The 21,540-nt window shown below is 42.5% G+C and overlaps 3 non-coding genes across 3 annotated transcripts in view; all 3 read right to left on the bottom strand.

Moving 5' to 3' along the window:
- The window catches only part of LOC143206058 (large subunit ribosomal RNA), a 4,098-nt gene extending 3,292 nt beyond the window's left edge, over positions 1–806 (bottom strand). The window contains exon 1 of the ribosomal RNA XR_013008091.1: positions 1–806. This exon is cut by the window's left edge and continues 3,292 nt beyond it. This is a non-coding gene — a ribosomal RNA (large subunit ribosomal RNA).
- A 419-nt stretch (positions 807–1,225) lies between these two features.
- Positions 1,226–1,380, bottom strand: LOC143206057 (5.8S ribosomal RNA). Its single transcript, XR_013008090.1, has one exon. It is a non-coding gene; the product is annotated as a 5.8S ribosomal RNA (ribosomal RNA).
- A 708-nt stretch (positions 1,381–2,088) lies between these two features.
- On the bottom strand, positions 2,089–4,077 carry LOC143206061 (small subunit ribosomal RNA). Its single transcript, XR_013008094.1, has one exon. It is a non-coding gene; the product is annotated as a small subunit ribosomal RNA (ribosomal RNA).
- Between the last annotated feature and the right edge of the window lie 17,463 nt (positions 4,078–21,540).

The following is a 21,540-nucleotide window of genomic DNA, read 5'->3' on the forward strand; positions in this document are numbered from 1 at the left end:
AACAGTCATCAGAGGTCGGAAACGGCACCGGGTCCGATTACCGACGTGCATCTGACGCGCTTGCGACGAGCCGAACGCTAACGAGTAGCGGCCTTAAACCATTCGGTATACCGTCGAGCGAGTCGACCGCGAACACGAGGGTCCGTAAACGAAAACGGCGCGAACCGCAGTCTACGGTCTCCACCTCGAGCCTTAAGCCGACGCCCAACGGATCGCGACGTCCTACAAGGAGAAAAGTGCACGCGTTCGTCGCCGGATCGACGTACGAAAGGCGCGCGCAACGCCGAAACGTCACGTGTCACGCGATCGCACGCCGCCTACTACGAGCCGCGAATGAATTTCTCCCTTCGACCTTTCGGGTTTCTCAGGTTTACCCCTAAACGGTTTCACGTACTCTTGAACTCTCTCTTCAAAGTGCTTTTCAACTTTCCCTCACGGTACTTGTTCGCTATCGGTCTCGTGGTTATATTTAGCCTTAGATGGAGTTTACCACCCGCTTAGGGCTGCACTCTCAAGCAACCCGACTCTAAGGAGAGATCCTCTCGCCGTCAGTCACGGTCGCTACGGGCCTGGCACCCTCTATGGGCTGTTGCCCCGTTCAAGATGGACTTGGACGCGCGACGTAACGTCGAGATAATGGACCCTCCCGAACACCACATTTCCCGGCGCCCGATGTCGGTCGCGGGATTCGGTGCTGGGCTAATCCCTGTTCGCTCGCAGCTACTAAGGGAATCCTAGTTAGTTTCTTTTCCTCCGCTTAGTAATATGCTTAAATTCAGCGGGTAGTCTCACCTGCTCTGAGGTCGCTAGTTTAATATGCGTGGCGCTCGTAATCATCATAATAATGAAGATTAGGAGCCAATACGAAATATAAAAGTTTAGAATGGAAAAGACGCGCCGTCGAAAAACGGTGTTTTCTCCCTCGTATTCGAGAGACAACGCACCTACGATCCGACGTCGATTAAAAACTAATTTTATCGGATACGACGATCGTATTAATGGTGCGCGCTACGTTTATCACAAAAACGTGCGAACGACCGTTTTAAACACGTCTCATCCCTTTCATATTCGTACGACCCGTACGAGAGAGTTAGGTCACACGTACGGGTCCGCTGTCACGTTTTAGAACGTCGCGATCGAATCGCGCTTATACGCTCAGCACGCTCAGACATTTCTCGTCGATCGCGAAGATCAAAGAAAATCCGAGCAGTCTTGAAATGAGATACGACCCTCAGCCAGGAGTGGTCCGGGTATGAGATCCCAGGACCGCAATGTGCGTTCGAAATGTCGATGTTCATGTGTCCTGCAGTTCACAAGTTGACGCGCAATTAGCTGCGTTCTTCATCGACCCACGAGCCAAGTGATCCACCGTTTAGGGTAATCTTTTTTTAAGTTAGGTTTTAAACGCATATCGAAACGTTTCTATTATAAGACGACGACGACGACGACGACGCGCGCTCACGTCATAGACAGCGCTTGCGCCCCTTTCGCAGCCGCCGTCGACTTTAAAACGCTCTTACGGTTTATTTTCGTCTTCTCCACTACACACAACGAGAGGAGCGGAGACAGACTACTCGAAATGGTGACGTTCGTTGTAAATTTTCGTCGTCTCACCTCGTACGACAACAAAAGAGCATACGCTGATCATAGTTTGGCAATATTTTCGTAAACTAAATCTCACCCTTTTGGAATGAAACAAACGAAGGGTGATAAGATTTTCGTAAACTAATCACATTACCGATCATCGTATATGTTCGTCGATATGAGGATCGAAACGTCGATTAGAAATATAATTGGCAAAATCGTTTTATTTTGCGCTCGATTTGTCCATTTATAACGAAATCCGTCGTAGGCCGACGATTATTACTCGTCGTCCTATATAACAACATCTTCATCGTATATATCTCCGCTTTCGGGCGTACATCTTTTAAAACCATATATTATAGGTACCCGAAAACAGCTACGTTGACGACGTCGAAATTCGATCGGAACTTCCGAACTTCGTAGATGGCTCTTTAACGTTCGACAATGATTTTTACAGACTTGTACGTTTACCTATTATATATATATAGGCATAACAACACACTGTAATGATCCTTCCGCAGGTTCACCTACGGAAACCTTGTTACGACTTTTACTTCCTCTAAATGATCAAGTTTGGTCATCTTTTCCTACACATCGACGACGCCGAAACGCCATCGCGTGTCGATCCGAAGACCTCACTAAATCATTCAATCGGTAGTAGCGACGGGCGGTGTGTACAAAGGGCAGGGACGTAATCAACGCGAGCTTATGACTCGCGCTTACTGGGAATTCCTCGTTCATGGGGAACAATTGCAAGCCCCAATCCCTAGCACGAAGGAGGTTCAGCGGGTTACCCGGGCCGCTCGGCCAGGGAAGACACGCTGATTCCTTCAGTGTAGCGCGCGTGCGGCCCAGAACATCTAAGGGCATCACAGACCTGTTATTGCTCAATCTCGTGCGGCTAGAAGCCGCCTGTCCCTCTAAGAAGAATAGTTTGTACGCCGACAGTAAAAACCGCGCACGAACCGCGAAACCCGAAAGCAACGCGGCCGGCGGGCCTTTAGGATGTCAAAAAGCGCCTAGTTAGCAGGCTAGAGTCTCGTTCGTTATCGGAATTAACCAGACAAATCGCTCCACCAACTAAGAACGGCCATGCACCACCACCCACCGAATCAAGAAAGAGCTCTCAATCTGTCAATCCTTCCGGTGTCCGGGCCTGGTGAGGTTTCCCGTGTTGAGTCAAATTAAGCCGCAGGCTCCACTCCTGGTGGTGCCCTTCCGTCAATTCCTTTAAGTTTCAGCTTTGCAACCATACTTCCCCCGGAACCCAAAAGCTTTGGTTTCCCGGAAGCTGCCCGTCGAGTCATATTAGGGAACGTCGACGGATCGCTAGCTGGCATCGTTTAAGGTTAGAACTAGGGCGGTATCTGATCGCCTTCGAACCTCTAACTTTCGTTCTTGATCAATGAAAGCGTTTTTGGCAAATGCTTTCGCTTCTGTTCGTCTTGCGACGATCCAAGAATTTCACCTCTAACGTCGCAATACGAATGCCCCCATCCGTTCCTATTAATCATTACCTCGGGGTTCCGAAAACCAACAAAATAGAACCGAGGTCCTATTCCATTATTCCATGCATACAGTATTCAGGCGAAATTTTAGCCTGCTTTGAGCACTCTAATTTGTTCAAAGTAAACGTGCCGGCCCACCTCGACACTCAGTAAAGAGCACCGCGGCAGGATTGAGTTGGGCCGTCGTAACCACGACGCGCACAACACGCACGCCGAAACGCACGCGCGACGGCGACGCGACACGACTAAGCCCACCGGCAGGACGTCTCGCGAAAAACACGCCAGTTAACACCGCGAACGATGAACCGGCGGCGCGAGACACAAATTCGACTACGAGCTTTTTAACCGCAACAACTTTAATATACGCTATTGGAGCTGGAATTACCGCGGCTGCTGGCACCAGACTGGCCCTCCAATTGATCCTCGTTAAAGGGTTTAGAGTGTACTCATTCCGATTACGGGGCCTCGGATGAGTCCCGTATCGTTATTTTTCGTCACTACCTCCCCGTGCCGGGAGTGGGTAATTTGCGCGCCTGCTGCCTTCCTTGGATGTGGTAGCCGTTTCTCAGGCTCCCTCTCCGGAATCGAACCCTGATTCCCCGTTACCCGTTACGACCATGGTAGGCGCAGAACCTACCATCGACAGTTGATAAGGCAGACATTTGAAAGATGTGTCGCCGGTGCGAGACCGTGCGATCAGCTTAAAGTTATTCAGAGTCACCAAGTTGTACGATGACGAGCGCGAACCCGAAACCGATTGGTTTTGATCTAATAAAAGCACTCCTTCCATCTCTGGTCGGAGCTCTGTTTGCATGTATTAGCTCTAGAATTACCACAGTTATCCAAGTAATTGTGGGTACGATCTAAGGAACCATAACTGATTTAATGAGCCTTTCGCGGTTTCACCTTAATTCGGTATGTACTGAGACATGCATGGCTTAATCTTTGAGACAAGCATATGACTACTGGCAGGATCAACCAGGGAACTGTTCTTATTATTTTATCGACACGAAGCAGATAAAACAAATACAGACACAGTTTATTTTATAAGTTTGACTTATAAAGAAACGTGTGCGTAAGACGACGATATATAATATATATCGACGACTAATAAAAAGGAGGTGCATGATAGCGCGCCTAGACGACGGAAAAACCGGTCCGAGGCGCCACGCTCTTACATTTTAATATTAGTTGTCTAATAAAACAAAACGATATCATCATCTTAGACACATCTTTTGTTTTTTTTATACACAACCGATCGACTAGGCACCCAATTATCTCGATTATCGACGACGATCGTCGACTACGTCGAAAATTGGATGCCGCAAAATATCGTTCGGCGTTTATAAGACCTCGAAAAACATTCTCTCCGAACCCTTCGCTAGATAGAAATATATAAAGCGACAAGGAAACCTCGTACGAGAAACGTTTCGTGATTTTTTATTTTATTCTCGCTCGGAGAGCAGAGAGCTATCGCAAAATGTGTTGCTGTTTTATGAACGTTCCGATGAAAAACCGATACGTCCATAAAAATAATAATTCCAATCGCATATGAATCGTGGATCATCTTCTTCTAACGAAGCCGAATGTTCCCGCCGAATTCGCGATCTCGCAGTGATACCGTCGTCGTCGTCGTACGCTTCCCGATATATCGAAAAAAACCGACCAGGAAGAACAACGAAACGACGATACAAAATCGCGAGAGCGTTACGAATATATAATAACACGACGAAATACGCTTTTTATTTAGATAAATAAAAAAATACGGTTCGGATCTTATATATTAACATATAATATGTAATACCACCTTCGCTGATCAAAAGCCACTCGGTAAAAGTGTCACAGCGCCGGTCGACCCGACCCGTCGTATCCGTCTCTCGTATCGCCCCACGTAGAAGCGCACACGATTTAAGCGCGGGTCTCTCGCCAGCTATCGGAAATGTATGGGTGTTTTAGAACAGATCGTTTATACGGACGTTGCGCAAATTTTTCGTTTTTACGTCTGCCCGTTCTCGTTATTATCGGAATGTTCCGATGAATAAACTTTAGCTTTAGACAACGTGAACTTCTAAAGCAATAATTTTAACCTCTCGTGTTAATACGTCCTCAGGCCGTTTCTAGACTGCCGATCACGTTCTTTAAAAGTCGGAAAATTCCGATCCATAAAATTATGCTAGTAGAATGTAAAGATCCTTCATAGGATGGATACTGTCACATATCGATACGGCGATCGGAGTAAAACTGTTCTCACGTATTTCAGGACATTTTAGGTTGTTACGTCGGCCCGTTCGTTATTATCGGTATATACCTATGAATAAATGTTTTGCTTGTAGAACGTAAGATTCCAAAAGAATGATTCGCCGAAACGATGGTGCACCCTTACGATCGGATATTTGCCGCTTATTGGCCATTTTCTATAATTCATCCGTTAGATATCGTTTATCGACTACGGATAAGGTTTTCCGATATCAGAATGTTCCTAAGGATGATTCGAAAGTGATTTGAACGAAGAATTTGATAGAATGAATCCTTTATTTATCCATTGAGTACAGGGTACGGAGTGTCTGCGGGGTCAGCTAATATATTATATTTCTCTCTCGACGTAATGGTAACTCGAAGTCCGAACCGCGCTCATGAAGCTCGGTTTCAATCCAATCCATGTTGGTCGGTTCCTCGAGAGGAACGCCGTATCTTCGCGGTCGACCGCCTAATGAATCAGGTGGTAAAAGTCCAAGCCCAGCGCGGCAACGGCAGGCGCGTTCAACGTTTTAACTGCCAATTCTACGGTCATTCATCGGCCAACTGTAAAGCCACTCCGGCCTACGTCAAGTCCCAAAGACAGAAATTCCCCGCCGAAATGCACCAACTGTTGAGAACCATACACCGCAAATTACTCGGGATGCAAGTGCCGACCTACTCCAAAAACAACCAAACCCAAAAGACCAATTCCTCCCCCCACTCATGTACGGGGAACTCAAGATAACAGTCGTCTGGCTGGTCTGGATTCCACTAGAACACGAACCCGATCTCCATTGGCGAAATACTCTTCGGAACATATTCAGATGACCAAGGAGATTTTCAGGCCATTTTCAACGCCATCAACCACACAGCTATTGGAAGAATTACTATCGGCCGGGATAATAGATGAGTTGGAACTTGGGCTTATTGCTCCAAGCGAACCAACTCACTACTCCTCCAATCGACCGACAATAATTGACTTTTTTATCTATCAAAATTCGAATCAAGCCTCTGACCTGCAAGTACTCCAAGATATCGATTCTGACCACAGGCCTATCCTCCTCACCCACCATCAGCGATTTTCCACTGAGTTCCACTGTCCCCAAGCAAGGTCAACCTAGTAAACGAAAAAAAAAGTATCTTCTCTTTGACGATCCTCATTATATTAGGACGATAGTTCCATTCTAAATTCTTGATTAATTACAGTTCCTATTTGTTCATTTCGAGACGTTCCCGTGATTAATACTTATCGTGTAGAAATTAGCCACAATCCACAATTAGCCACAGTTAGGAAAAATAAATTAATTATCATATAGTCATAAACGTAATAAAAATGAATACACATATTTTCGAAGTCACTCCAGAAATACTTTACCTTATTTTTAAATAACAATCTCGGGCCGTACCATTTTTACAAAACTTATTCTATATACTTACTATATAACAGATTATAATGATATAATATAATTCAATACAATAACTACAATATATATATATATATCTGAAAATTCTGTTTTTATAAAATGTCAGCTACTGTTTAACATTTCATTTTTTAAAATGTATATCCAATTGTGGTTCTGAAAAGAACCGATTTTGCAGGTAAGTAGTATATTGAAACACACATAGGTATGTGAATTAATTTACTTAGAACTGGTATATTTGGTGACTGCTTTGGTACCTTCGCTAACGGCGTGCTTAGCCAACTCACCGGGTAACAATAACCTAACGGCGGTTTGGATTTCTCTGCTCGTGATCGTTGATCTCTTATTGTAATGGGCGAGACGCGACGCTTCGGCGGCTATCCTTTCGAATATATCGTTCACGAAAGAATTCATGATCGACATGGCCTTGCTGGAGATACCCGTATCGGGATGAACCTGCTTTAAAACTTTGTATATGTAAATCGCATAGCTTTCCTTCCTCCTGCGCTTCTTTTTCTTGTCGCTCTTAGAGATATTTTTCTGGGCTTTTCCGGCTTTCTTGGCCGCCTTACCGCTTGTCTTCGGTGGCATTTCGAAATAAAAATCCCGACGTCTCACGTACCTCAAAGAGTACTTAACTAAAAAAATGCCTTTAATTCTAGAACTTATAACATTCGAAGGAACACTTCTAAGCCCCGCCCATAGCCCGAGTTAGAGTCTGATTGGTCGCGTATGATATAACGAGTTTGGCTCGCGGACAAAATTCCAGGCCGATCTGTAAGAAATTTCCAGTACCGTTTTTGATTTAAAGGTGAGCAGTATCTAACAACGATCGAGATTAACATGTCCGGACGTGGTAAAGGCGGAAAAGTGAAGGGAAAGGCGAAGTCTCGTTCCAATCGTGCGGGATTACAATTTCCTGTCGGTCGTATTCACCGACTTCTAAGGAAAGGAAATTATGCCGAACGCGTAGGGGCCGGTGCTCCCGTTTACTTAGCTGCCGTAATGGAATATCTGGCGGCCGAAGTTCTCGAGTTGGCGGGTAACGCCGCTAGAGACAACAAGAAAACAAGGATTATCCCTAGGCATTTACAATTGGCCATCAGAAACGACGAGGAATTGAATAAACTGTTATCTGGCGTTACTATTGCCCAGGGCGGCGTCTTGCCTAACATTCAAGCAGTATTATTGCCTAAAAAGACAGACAGCAAAACCAAATAGATAACGCAAACCGTTTAAAGTTTTGCATACGCCCTTTAATATCGGTCCTTTTCAGGGCCAACAAAATCGTATAAAAAAGAAGTTAGAATACGCGTTCTTATTAAAGAATAAATATTAACTAGAAAATTTATAAATAATCTGATCTGTACTGAATATTCCTTTATTACTGTTTTAGAGTATCGATCGATCGGTTCCCTAATTAGTTACGGCTCTATCTAGAAAATAATCATTTAAGTAATAATAAGATAATAAATAAATTATATAAATATTCTTTCTTTTATAAAGTTATATTGTGGTTCTGAAAAGAACCGTTTTTTTTCTATTAAAAAAATACGGTCTTGGACGAACGTATTTTTTAGGGAAGTCGTAGCACGTCCAGGAGTGTCGGGATATTTGTAATTTTCAACTCCGTGTCTTCTTGATCTGACGATGAAATGTGTCGCCTGTTTAATATATCGTCATACGTAGTAGAAATAGTTTTATTTCTTTTTCTTTGGTGATACTGGTTTTTTAGTTTTCGCACCTTCACCAGCGGCAACACGAACAGTTGAGGTCGTCGTCTTAGCACTTTTCGGTTTAGGCGCCTTGGGCTTTTTCGTAGGTCCGGCTTTATTAGATTTTTTCGCTTTGGAAGGCGATTTCGGGGATCTTGCGGCCGTGTTGCTTTTTGCTGCTTTCGAAGATGAACTATTAGCGGCGGCATTGGAAGCGGACGTAGTCGTGGCGGCGGTAGATTTCTTTCCTGTTTTCTTTTCGACGGCTTTTTTGGCAGAAGCTTTTTTCTCGGCCAAAGTTGCAGATTCACCTTTCTTACTTTTAGCTGTGGTTTTCTTAGTTGAGGCGGAGGCGGCGGTCGTCTTTTTTTCCGTTTTCTCTGAGGTTTTTTTGGCAGACGCTTTTTTACCACCGGCTGTCGTAGCTGTCGCGGCACCTCCTACTGGTTTTCGTTTATTTTTCTGTCCGGTTTTGGCAGTGGCCGTTTTTCTTTTCTTCGTACCTGCGGCTGTCGTACCTCCTGCTTTACGTGCCGAAGCCGCTAATTTAAATGATCCGGAAGCTCCTTTGCCCTTCGTTTGTACCAAAACACCCGAAGCGATCCACGTCTTTATATATTTCTTTATAAAGGGCGATAATTTGTCAGCATCCACTTTGTAATTGGCCGCTATGTATTTTTTAATAGCTCTGAAGGAAGTTCCGCCTTTCTCTTTCAATCCTTTAATTGCACTCGTTACCATATCAGCGATCGGAGGATGACTAACTTTCGATTTAGAACTCTTCGCCTTGCTCGAAGTGGATTTTTCTTTCTTCCCTCCTGCAGACGAACCTGCGCTACCGGCTGTAGCTGATGCGGCTCCCGTAGCCGACACCGAAGATGAATTCGACCCGGCCGGTGTGCCTGTTGACGATGCGTTAACAACGGCGGCGGAATTTCCTCCACTCCCTTGATTCGACGAAGGAGAAACCGCTTGTCCGCTAATATCGACGTCCGACATTCTGATATAATTTCTTAATTTTCTTATAAGAACGTTCTAATCACGATTCGTTTGACAAAGTTACGTACGTGCGTATGCTTCTCGTTCGCGTATTTTAACTGTCTGGCGGTCGCTCTCATTTAATGCGTACCCTATATGATATGAGCCGAACGGAGGACTGAACGGTCGAGCGCGAACGACGTTCCATATTCCGGCTTCGTCGAAACGTTCATCGAGCTTGGAACCGTTTACTTATTTCTCATATTAAATACATAAATCCTTTAGAATATCATACGATTTATGTTCGAGGCGTTAAAAGATAAAACGTAGTAGAAGTAGCAAACTTTACCAATAAATTTTACGTTGACTATCGTCTTAGAAGGAAGCACAAAATCAAGCGTTGCTCTCGATTCCGTCGAAACTACCAATTTACATTCGAGTTATAGACTTTCGGTTATAACTATGAAAATATATCTTTTCAAATCTACGTCCCCCGATATATCGTCTTTTGATATAAATGCAATTCCGTACAGATCTAATGCTATTATTGGAGAAACGAGACATATTATTCCTAATTGATGCGGTACAGATTGTTCGTTGTCCAAAACGAATCTATATCGAAACGTACCGTTGTCGAATTAACTGTAAGAAAACAATGACATGAAAATTAACCGATCCTATACTAATATACTTCTTATTTAACGGTTTCTTAACACCATCCGAACTCTGGGTTACAATCGAACGTATCGGGTGAGCAACGATATCGAGACGTCTATAAGAATATCGTGTCAAACCCTTCTGTATCGATACAATGCTCATATATATTATAGTATATTTTGCTTCTTTAGTTGAAATCTGTTTTCATAAATAGTTATCTAAAGTCAATAAATACATGGAACGCGATCTCCATACATACGTGCGTAGAACTACCGTACCTTCTTTGAAATCTTAAGGATTCTCCAAGCTCATCGACGCGAAGTTTATCTCGGAGTATTTTCTCTCTAAAGGAAAACTATATTAAAGCTTCAACGAAGATTCGGTATTCGATTGTTCACCATCATTTACATTCTTGTCATTAACCTAACATTTATTATGAAATCTTATTTTAAACTTTATCTATCTTTTTATATTACGATCGTCTATTATAATGCAGTATATTTGTTACTTTACAAGTAAATCTTAGATGAAAGGAGCAGATATTTAATAAAATTTAACGTCATCTTAGTCCATTTTCGAATAATAAATTTCTTTTTTTATGCTAGTAAATTTGTGGCTCTGAAAAGAACCGTTGTTTTCTTTAGTTGAATAGATACGTTGTTCTGTTTTAATTGGTCAGCATATATAATACTTTATTTAACCGCCAAATCCGTATAGGGTTCGTCCTTGGCGTTTGAGGGCGTATACTACATCCATGGCAGTAACGGTTTTCCTTTTGGCGTGTTCGGTATAAGTGACGGCGTCTCTGATAACGTTTTCCAAAAATACTTTTAATACACCTCTGGTTTCTTCATAAATTAGACCGGATATACGTTTAACTCCACCCCGCCTAGCCAATCTTCTGATGGCGGGTTTCGTAATACCTTGGATATTATCACGAAGCACTTTACGATGCCGCTTAGCGCCTCCTTTTCCCAAACCTTTACCACCTTTACCTCTGCCCGTCATGATTTATTCAATTTAGTATTAAAAGAAAGCAAATTTATAATCGAATTGTGCAGCGTACACCTCGAATACTACGGGTAACTATTTCAATTTCAAATCCTACCATGGGTTTTGTTGAGTTCGAATCGGGTCCCGCCCACAGATGCTAGCCGGACCAATCAGAATATCTTCACACATTATTAAAAAGGGAGATTTCTTTGACACCTTCGATCAGTTTCCAAAAGTTCGTTGGTGCTTGCGCTTGTAATTCTTCCTACACGTTTGAAGTCAGACCCGTTTAGACGATGGCTCGTACCAAGCAAACTGCTCGAAAATCAACCGGAGGTAAGGCTCCCAGAAAACAATTGGCTACTAAAGCAGCCAGGAAAAGCGCTCCCGCTACCGGTGGTGTTAAAAAACCGCATCGTTACAGACCCGGTACGGTCGCTCTAAGAGAAATCCGACGCTATCAGAAGAGTACCGAATTATTGATTAGGAAATTGCCTTTCCAACGATTGGTTCGCGAAATCGCTCAGGATTTCAAGACCGATTTACGTTTCCAAAGTTCGGCAGTGATGGCTTTGCAAGAAGCTAGCGAGGCCTATTTGGTTGGTCTCTTTGAAGACACCAATTTGTGTGCGATCCATGCTAAACGAGTAACTATCATGCCTAAGGACATTCAATTAGCCAGACGCATTAGAGGCGAACGTGCATAAATGCTACGGCTGTCCTATATTAAGGTCGTTTTTTGTATTTATATGAAAAAAAAAGGTTCTTCTCAGAACCACCAACTTCTATTAGAAAAAAGAGACATTGATATTTTTTCCGTTTATATGACGCTTTAGTTATAATATTTGTGAATTGAATTTAGAATATTATGCTCACAAATATATTGTGAATATTGAGGAATCCTTAGTAATAAGGTGTGAACACCTGCTGGATTGACTTGAAGTTTATATCACGATAAGAAAGGGGTATCACATATACTGTTATTATGTTACCGTAAAGGAATGAATATATAAAATAAAATATTTTTTTCTGGATATTTTAACATTTTTATGAACGATTACTATATTTTAATTTATTTGACTTCGTATATATCCTATCTTCTTAACAATAGTTTATTTCTTTTTTTCTTCTTTAAACATTTTGGGGCTCTGAAAAGAGCCGTTTTCCACCCTTCATATTATTATGATCACCTTCAAAATAATATATTTCGTTTACTTAGAACTGGTATATTTAGTGACAGCTTTGGTACCTTCGCTAACGGCATGCTTAGCCAATTCACCGGGTAACAATAACCTAACGGCGGTTTGGATTTCTCTGCTCGTGATGGTCGATCTTTTATTGTAATGGGCGAGGCGCGACGCTTCGGCGGCTATCCTTTCGAATATATCGTTCACGAAAGAATTCATAATCGACATGGCCTTGCTGGAAATACCCGTATCGGGATGAACCTGCTTTAAAACTTTGTATATGTAAATCGCGTAGCTTTCCTTCCTCCTACGCTTCTTTTTCTTATCGCTCTTAGAAATGTTTTTCTGGGCTTTTCCAGCCTTTTTTGCCGCTTTACCGCTTGTCTTCGGTGGCATTTTAAACGAATGAGATTCGCGACCTACCCATACAGCAAAAGATAAAAGACTAAACCGAAATATACCTATAGTCGTTTAATTATTTGATAAATGACGCTACACTTCTAAGCTCCGCCCATTCTTGGCGTTATGTCGTAGAAAGCTCTGATTGGTCGAGTAGGAAACGTACTAGTGTTTTGAGAAGTTGCCGAATAAAAGCTATTCGCTGGACAGTTCACTGCCAGTTGTTCATTCGTTGTCGAAAGGACGTGAGCGTTGTCGCCATTAGTTTTTCGGTTATTTTTAGTTTAAAAAAGTTAGCAATACAATGTCTGGACGTGGTAAGGGTGGAAAAGTGAAGGGAAAGGCGAAATCTCGTTCCAACCGAGCGGGATTACAATTTCCTGTTGGCCGTATTCACCGGCTTTTAAGGAAAGGAAATTATGCCGAACGCGTAGGGGCCGGTGCTCCCGTCTACTTAGCTGCCGTAATGGAATATTTGGCGGCCGAAGTTCTCGAGTTGGCAGGTAACGCCGCTAGAGACAACAAGAAAACAAGGATTATCCCTAGGCATTTACAATTGGCCATCAGAAATGACGAAGAACTGAACAAACTCCTCTCCGGTGTTACTATAGCCCAGGGCGGCGTTCTACCAAACATCCAGGCCGTATTGTTACCGAAAAAAACAGATAGTAAAACCAAATAAGTTACATGAGCCTTAGGGTTTTTGTGTCGTACAAAAACCTTTTAACTATCGGTCCTTTTCAGGACCACCAAAATAATAAAACAAAAAAAGAACTTAAAATTAAAACTCATATTATGACTTGCACTTACTAATTATTTAAAATATTCTAATAAACAGTTTAAGTACTTTAAAGATTGTTTTTTGGGTGTGTAAGATAAATTAAGAGACATTCCAATACCAATAATTATCGTTTTATTAAACAACAATTAAGTCGAAATAATATGAAGGATTTATTTCTAGCGGTTCTCCTTTAGTAAAATCGAACCGTATTATAACATCGCGCCTTGTATATAATCTATGTAATTAACGATGAATTTAAGGGGCGGTCTATTTATTAAGTATAGAGTTTTAGAATCCAAACCCTCAAATAATTAGGGCCAGTTATACTTAAATTATTATTTTAAATAAAATTATGATGATTGTAATGATTGAAAGATTATCCTTAAATCCTAATAGAGCTTCCGTTTTTTAAATATCGATAAATTTGTGGTTCTGAAAAGAACCGTTGTTTAATTTTTCTAAAATTAATTTTGAGGGTCACATTTCACGTTAGTTCGCGAATAAAATGTGACTTAACCTCCAAACCCGTATAATGTACGTCCTTGACGTTTCAAGGCGTATACTACATCCATTGCGGTAACGGTTTTTCTTTTGGCGTGTTCGGTATATGTAACGGCATCTCTGATGACGTTTTCCAAAAACACTTTTAAAACACCTCTGGTCTCTTCGTAAATCAGACCAGATATACGTTTTACGCCGCCTCGTCTAGCCAATCTTCTAATGGCGGGCTTCGTAATACCTTGGATATTATCACGAAGCACTTTACGATGCCGCTTGGCTCCTCCTTTTCCCAAACCTTTACCACCTTTACCTCTGCCGGTCATCTTTTATCGAACCTAATACAAAAAAAATAAATGATCTCGAATAAGTAGCGCGCTCACAACACGAGTGCTACGGACAACTGTTGTCGATTACATTCAATCAGCCCGGTTTTGTAGACTTAGGATTGAGTTCCGCCCACTGGCACAAAACGGACCAATCAGATTAGATAACATGTTATAAAAAGGACTCTCTGATTTTATGACCGAATCAGTCCGAAAGGGGTCGCCGTCGTTTGCGTTTGTTAATTTTTCTCATTACCTCTATTTTAAAAATATGGCTCGTACCAAGCAAACTGCGCGAAAATCAACAGGAGGTAAAGCTCCTAGGAAACAATTGGCTACCAAAGCGGCCAGGAAAAGCGCTCCAGCTACCGGTGGCGTTAAGAAACCACATCGCTACCGACCTGGGACGGTCGCTTTGCGGGAGATTCGTCGTTATCAAAAGAGCACCGAATTATTGATTAGGAAATTACCTTTTCAACGATTGGTTCGCGAAATCGCTCAAGATTTCAAGACCGATTTACGTTTTCAAAGTTCGGCGGTAATGGCTTTACAAGAGGCCAGCGAAGCTTATTTAGTTGGCCTTTTTGAGGATACTAATTTATGTGCGATACATGCAAAGCGAGTAACCATCATGCCCAAGGATATTCAGCTAGCCAGACGTATCAGAGGCGAACGTGCCTAAACTTTATTTTCTATCATTTATAATACTCTACTTATATTCGTATTTTGCAACAAAAAAAAAACGGTTCTTTTCAGAACCACCTAAATTTAATCAAAGAAAAAGAAGATAATTCAATTAATATTCTTTTATCGATATTTATATAAACCACTAAAAGAGTTATGGATTTTTATCTCAGAGTTATATTCGACTACATGTTAGTAATTAATAACAGTCGGTGTACTTATACGCATTGTTTTTAAAAACTAAAGAAAAAATAATGTAATCACTAATAACCAAAGAATAATAATATACTGTTGATAACAAAATTTGTATTTCAATATTGGATACTACAGCTGTATAATATATAAAATTAATTTTTTTAAGATTATTTCTTTTTTTATTTATCTAAATTGTGGCTCTGAAAAGAACCGTTTTCTCCTTTATGATATTCAAGGCTTATGGTTTACTTAGAACTGGTATATTTAGTGACGGCTTTGGTACCTTCACTAACGGCGTGCTTAGCCAATTCACCGGGCAGCAATAATCGCACGGCAGTTTGGATTTCTCTGCTTGTGATAGTAGATCTTTTATTGTAATGAGCGAGACGGGACGCTTCGGCGGCTATCCTTTCGAATATATCGTTCACGAAAGAATTCATGATCGACATGGCCTTGCTGGAGATACCCGTATCGGGATGAACTTGCTTTAAAACTTTGTAAATGTAGATCGCGTAGCTTTCCTTCCTCTTGCGTTTCTTTTTCTTGTCACTTTTGGAGATATTTTTCTGAGCCTTACCGGCCTTTTTGGCCGCCTTACCGCTTGTTTTCGGAGGCATTTCGAAATAAATATTACGATATTAAAGGAACCACGAAAAGTACTAGACTAAAACAAATTTCAGGAATCCTTAGAATTTATAGGCTCCTTAAATACACTCCTAAGCCCCGCCTATTATCTGAGTTAGCCTTTCATTGGTCGCGTACGAGATCATGCGTTCGGCTTACGAACAAAATTCGTTGCTAGTATGTTGACAGTTTTAGTACAGATTTCAACTCTAAGGCGAGCGAGTTCTAGAAGCAATCGATAGTAAAATGTCCGGACGTGGTAAAGGCGGAAAAGTGAAGGGAAAGGCGAAGTCTCGTTCTAACCGAGCGGGATTACAATTCCCTGTCGGTCGTATTCACAGACTTTTAAGGAAAGGGAATTATGCCGAACGCGTAGGGGCCGGTGCTCCCGTCTACTTAGCTGCCGTAATGGAATATCTGGCAGCCGAGGTTCTCGAATTGGCGGGTAACGCCGCTAGAGATAACAAGAAAACCAGGATTATCCCTAGGCATTTGCAATTGGCCATCAGAAACGACGAAGAATTGAACAAACTCCTATCCGGAGTTACTATAGCCCAGGGCGGCGTTCTGCCAAATATCCAAGCTGTATTGTTACCTAAAAAGACAGATAGCAAAACTAAATAAAACGAATGTAACCTATTTTATCATCAAATATCGGTCCTTTTCAGGACCACCAAGACAGCTGAAAAAGAGAATTTTATTATTTTAGCTTAAGTAGTAAAATAACAGGCATAAGTTTTAATTTTGAGAGGTTTTGTGATATACGACAGAGTTACGACGATATTTTATAGATCGCAATACTTTTGACAATACCTTTCTCTGAATCTTCGTGCATGCAGTCTCTTCTTAATGAGAGTATTGAACAATATCCATTTTATTGTATCGATATCGTATCTTTCTAATTTCTCATTCATTTCATTAATTATTTCCTAATTGTTATGATCGGATTTGCAAAGATTAGGATTTCTGTATATCGAACCGGTACATGTCAGCTGTATTTATGAGGTTATGTTATTTGTTCTTAGAATTTGATGTGATCAATTGAAAATGAGATGAAAGTTGCTTTAATTTATCGTTTCGGACCGACTATTAGTGCCGTGTCATCGTTTGGAGATTACTATGGAACATAATTGTGCGACGAGTTATGATAGACTGTCATTTATTGTTGCGACTGGATTTGGTGGTCTCCAGCTATATATGCGTTTATTATTTATAATTGTCGATCCGATTCACTACCTACTAATTCTATATTGTGAATTTTTAGTTTAATGATCATGTCCTTACTGTTGGACCAACACCCCACTTGGATGCATTGGTACGATGACTGTCTCCGTAGGAAGGCCATGCATGACAGTCAACCCATGTATTTCTTTTCATTAGGGTAGTTTATACAGTAAGTGTCTATTTATTGACTATAGGGTACCAATTAGTTACTTCGTATGGTTACCTTTAAGGTAATTGAATGATATTGTTGCTTTTAGTGAGCAACTAAATGACATTGAGAGATTTGACCGGATGTTAGTTTGAAGATGTTTATATATTCCATGCAACAATCTTTCGCTTATTCCGAGTTGCTGCGGTTATACACAGTTACTGACTTGCCCCTTGACATCCTCTCGGATGTGCACTTCCTTTGAGGATTATCCGTGATGACCTGTATTGCCTTATATAATTAGCATTTTTGAGTAAGTTTGAAATCTAGGTGAGAGTGCCGTTTATGTATGTATATGTTTGTTAATCTAGTGATTTATCATAGGTTACTTATTGTTGTTATTGCAATTTAGGTTAGATTGTTTCGAAGAGCCTTCCTTGATGTGAATATATCTCTTCCTTTGTTTCGACTGTGGGTGAATTCTGATGCTTAGCTAAGGATATTTTATATCATATTCTATTTATATCATTAATTTAGAATAGAATAGAATATAATATAATACAATTTTCAAAGATTTTTAATGATATTCTTGACAATTTTACGCTTCTCTATATTTGAAAATCCTATTCTTTGATTGTCTTGGTTCTCGCTAGATGGCGCGCGCCGCCTGATTTCTTTCTCTACTTTATGTCGTTGGATATTGTTTTCGTCTCTCATTCATTAGAATTGACGTACACGCATTGGAGGTTATGTCTTCGTTCTGTTTAAACGTTTTGTTTATTTTATTTTGTTATTGTTGTGTTTTTAGGTTTTCTTATGGATTAGACCGATCTTATGTGATTTGTCGACCTGTGACTTGTTTGTTTTACCCCCTCGCACCACTTGGAGGTTATGTCGGACACCATCTGTGTCACTAGATTGTACTTTTGTATGAATATTTCGTATTATTTCAGGGTGAATTTGACGCCGTAGATATGTTTTGATATTGTTTAACCACTTTTATTTCATTTTATTTTGTTGCTAGTCACCTTCCAATTAAGATACCAGCGGTGTATTTACATTTTTTGTATTTTTTAGGTTATCCGTGTCCAGTTCCCCTGACAGAACTGGTAGAGCCGACCGTGATCAATCTGGAAATCACATGTCCGAAGCTATCCGCATCAACCTGCGGTTCCTCTGCACTTGATGACCGAACGCCAACAGGCCAGGATTCTACCTTTGCTTAAGTACTTTCGGATATGTTGAATACTACATTTGTTTATATTAGACTTATCTGCTCGAAGTTTATTAGTTAGATGACTTATATGTTTGATTTGCAAGGTATGAGGTCTATTGAGATAGCGACCCCGTAGGACGGTGCAGTAACTTCGTGATTGTGTTTCATATTGTTCAATCATTCCTAATGCCAATCATCCTCCCATCGGAATATCAATAGTCTAGTTATGATTTTTAATGTTTTAGGTTAGGGAGTCTTGGCAGAGTTGACGGAACTGGCCGTGTCCGAGTGGTGGAATGGACAAAGCACCCTGGGACCATTGCTACTATGAGTTTGCCAATTTTCCACACTACAAGATGAGCATTATTTGTCTTTCTCTATGATTAGGACTATCGCTGAAACAGTAGTCCTAGCAAGTCCTACTCCCCAAGCGGAGAGAAGTTAGGGGGGCAGTAGGAATCTCGTTAATCCATGCACGCGCCTTCCTGATATGTTCGGGCATAGGCTGCGGTTGTCAAGGCGGTGGTAGTTAGTCCCGCCGTTTACCCGCGCTCGGCATCTCGATCCTTCTCTGAACGGATGCGAACGCGATCTGCTGAGCTGGTCTTTCCTGCGTAAGTATATGGACATTTTGAAATGTAGACTATCTGTCTATGGCTCTGGTGCTTGTTAAAACTCCGAGCTGGTCTTTCCTGCGTAAGTATCGGGGACGGTTCACGTACGGGTCTCCGAGCGCCTGTTCGGTTCCGTCGCGGCAGTATTGCGTAAAATTTTAGATAAGGACAGTGGGAATCTCGTTAATCCATGCACGCGCCTTCCTGATATGTTCGGGCATAGGCTGCGGTTGTCAAGGTGGTGGTAGTTAGTCCCGCCGTTTACCCGCGCTCGGCATCTCGATCCTTCTCTGAACGGATCCGAACGCGATCTGCTGAGCTGGTCTTTCCTGCGTAAGTATATGGACATTTTGAAATGTAGACTATCTGTCTATGGCTCTGGTGCTTGTTAAAGCTCCGAGCTGGTCTTTCCTGCGTAAGTATCGGGGACGGTTCACGTACGGGTCTCCGAGCGCCTGTTCGGTTCCGTCGCGGCAGTATTGCGTAAAATTTTAGATAAGGACAGTGGGAATCTCGTTAATCCATGCACGCGCCTTCCTGATATGTTCGGGCATAGGCTGCGGTTGTCAAGGTGGTGGTAGTTAGTCCCGCCGTTTACCCGCGCTCGGCATCTCGATCCTTCTCTGAACGGATCCGAACGCGATCTTAGTTAGGGACATTTTGAAATGTAGACCATGAGTCTATGGCTCAGGTGCTTGTTAAAGGTCTGAGCTGGTCTTTCCTGCGTAAGTATATGGACATTTTGAAATGTAGACTATCTGTCTATGGCTCTGGTGCTTGTTAAAGCTCCGAGCTGGTCTTTCCTGCGTAAGTATCGGGGACGGTTCACGTACGGGTCTCCGAGCGCCTGTTCGGTTCCGTCGCGGCCGTATTACGTAAAATTTTAGATAAGGACAGTGGGAATCTCGTTAATCCATGCACGCGCCTTCCTGATATGTTCGGGCATAGGCTGCGGTTGTCAAGGTGGTGGTAGTTAGTCCCGCCGTTTACCCGCGCTCGGCATCTCGATCCTTCTCTGAACGGATCCGAACGCGATCTTAGTTAGGGACATTTTGAAATGTAGACCATGAGTCTATGGCTCTGGTGCTTGTTAAAGGTCTGAGCTGGTCTTTCCTGCGTAAGTATATGGACATTTTGAAATGTAGACTATCTGTCTATGGCTCTGGTGCTTGTTAAAGCTCCGAGCTGGTCTTTCCTGCGTAAGTATCGGGAACGGTTCACGTACGGGTCTCCGAGCGCCTGTTCGGTTCCGTCGCGGCAGTATTGCGTAAAATTTTAGATAAGGACAGTGGGAATCTCGTTAATCCATGCACGCGCCTTCCTGATATGTTCGGGCATAGGCTGCGGTTGTCAAGGTGGTGGTAGTTAGTCCCGCCGTTTACCCGCGCTCGGCATCTCGATCCTTCTCTGAACGGATCCGAACGCGATCTTAGTTAGGGACATTTTGAATTGTAGACCATGAGTCTATGGCTCTGGTGCTTGTTAAAGGTCTGAGCTGGTCTTTCCTGCGTAAGTATATGGACATTTTGAAATGTAGACTATCTGTCTATGGCTCTGGTGCTTGTTAAAGCTCCGAGCTGGTCTTTCCTGCGTAAGTATCGGGGACGGTTCACGTACGGGTCTCCGAGCGCCTGTTCGGTTCCGTCGCGGCCGTATTGCGTAAAATTTTAGATAAGGACAGTGGGAATCTCGTTAATCCATGCACGCGCCTTCCTGATATGTTCGGGCATAGGCTGCGGTTGTCAAGGTGGTGGTAGTTAGTCCCGCCGTTTACCCGCGCTCGGCATCTCGATCCTTCTCTGAACGGATCCGAACGCGATCTTAGTTAGGGACATTTTGAAATGTAGACCATGAGTCTATGGCTCTGGTGCTTGTTAAAGGTCTGAGCTGGTCTTTCCTGCGTAAGTATATGGACATTTTGAAATGTAGACTATCTGTCTATGGCTCTGGTGCTTGTTAAAGCTCCGAGCTGGTCTTTCCTGCGTAAGTATCGGGGACGGTTCACGTACGGGTCTCCGAGCGCCTGTTCGGTTCCGTCGCGGCAGTATTGCGTAAAATTTTAGATAAGGACAGTGGGAATCTCGTTAATCCATGCACGCGCCTTCCTGATATGTTCGGGCATAGGCTGCGGTTGTCAAGGTGGTGGTAGTTAGTCCCGCCGTTTACCCGCGCTCGGCATCTCGATCCTTCTCTGAACGGATCCGAACGCGATCTTAGTTAGGGACATTTTGAAATGTAGACCATGAGTCTATGGCTCTGGTGCTTGTTAAAGGTCTGAGCTGGTCTTTCCTGCGTAAGTATATGGACATTTTGAAATGTAGACTATCTGTCTATGGCTCTGGTGCTTGTTAAAGCTCCGAGCTGGTCTTTCCTGCGTAAGTATCGGGGACGGTTCACGTACGGGTCTCCGAGCGCCTGTTCGGTTCCGTCGCGGCCGTATTACGTAAAATTTTAGATAAGGACAGTGGGAATCTCGTTAATCCATGCACGCGCCTTCCTGATATGTTCGGGCATAGGCTGCGGTTGTCAAGGTGGTGGTAGTTAGTCCCG

Source organism: Rhynchophorus ferrugineus, unplaced genomic scaffold, assembly GCF_030347505.1.
Source record: "Rhynchophorus ferrugineus isolate W39M unplaced genomic scaffold, kcgeb_rfMv2 rfM532, whole genome shotgun sequence".
NCBI classification, from domain to species: Eukaryota; Metazoa; Arthropoda; class Insecta; order Coleoptera; family Curculionidae; genus Rhynchophorus; species Rhynchophorus ferrugineus.